The following is a 1,432-nucleotide window of genomic DNA, read 5'->3' as shown; positions in this document are numbered from 1 at the left end:
ACACACACACACACACACACACACACACACACACACAAAACAACTGAGAAAAAAACAAAAACAAAGACATATAAAATCCGTATTATCTGTGACGCTCTTAGGCTGCCCACCAGGTCAAGTGTTTTCCCACAACAAACAACCCTGAAAAGCAGGATCCAAAGAGGAATGCGCAATCTCCAACTGGCTATCAGTCGGGGCACTTATACCCGCCACGCATTTTCCCTCTCAACTCTTTTCCTTTACGTTAAGTTCATATAGACTACTTGCAATAATACCCCCCCCCCTCCCCGAAAAATCCAAAAATAATAAAAACAGCTTAACGAATACAAACCTAAACAAAAAGTAGATCAAAGTCTCACAAAATAGTCAAACGAAAAATAAAGAAGAGCAGGTATGGTAGTAGATAAAGAAGTTTTAGAAAAGGAGGATGGGGAAGGAAGGTAAAGGCAACATGAGGTTATTTTGTCAGGAGGACGATCGGAGTATTAAAATAACATCGAGGATTCTCAGTTTTGAAAGGCAATTACATATACTCATTATAATAATCGCTTCAACAACAACAAAAAGTATTTGAACGCCCCCGCGCCCCTCCTGTTCACAAAAAAAACCAACATAAATATAAAAGAAGTGAACTCTCAGAGAGCATTAGCAATACCGGAGACGTGGAGAGGGGGTACCAAAAATTTATTTTCTTTTGCATCGTGTTGTCCTTTGATGGCGCTGAACGTTTATTGACTATACCTTTGCCCCTTTCTATCAAAAAAGAAAACCACTGCCCCCCCACCCCCCCACAAAAAACACCCCAATCAACCAACCAACCAACCAACCAGCCAACCAACCAGCCAATCAACAAACCAACCAGCCGACCAACCAACCAACCAACCCACCAACTAACCAACCAACCGTCCAAATAAATGGAAAAGCAAAACACAACAAAATAAAACGTAACAAAACAAAAAAAATCAACAAACGGGAATAAACCCAAACAAACAACAATAGAACAGCAACAACCCCCCCCCCCCCTCCCCAAAGCAACAAAAGAAAATAAGAAACAATGAATACATACAGGCGGCAAAGTGAAGTTCAGTTATGTTAGATATAATATATTATATACCTTTTAATTCGAAATAAAGTCCGTGAATTGTACACGATATCGGTACCGAAGACTTCATTATCATAATCATTTTGGAATTTCAAAACGGATCTTTTCCCGAAGCTTCAAAGCCTTTCCACCTAATAAAAATTAGTTATAAGTAGGCCTCATATCGTACAAGTACAAGATGTTTGTTTGTTGTTTGTTTTGTAAAGTGTTTTACGGCGCTCGCAACTGCATAAGGTCATATGAGCGCGCGGGACACACTAAACTTTTTCAGTTGGTAGGAGATTTTGAATTTTGCCAGGGTGGCGGCCGAAGCCTACTGTTATCGATTTT

At 39.9% G+C, this 1,432-nt stretch overlaps 1 protein-coding gene across 1 annotated transcript in view; it reads right to left on the bottom strand.

The window, feature by feature from the left end:
- The window catches only part of LOC101857144 (dual oxidase 2), a gene marked incomplete in the record, with an annotated part of 61,129 nt that overhangs the window by 32,433 nt on the left and 27,264 nt on the right, over positions 1-1,432 (bottom strand).

Source organism: Aplysia californica, unplaced genomic scaffold, assembly GCF_000002075.1.
Source record: "Aplysia californica isolate F4 #8 unplaced genomic scaffold, AplCal3.0 scaffold00673, whole genome shotgun sequence".
Lineage (NCBI taxonomy): Eukaryota > Metazoa > Mollusca > Gastropoda > Aplysiida > Aplysiidae > Aplysia > Aplysia californica.
This window is presented reverse-complemented; position numbering and strand designations above follow the sequence as displayed.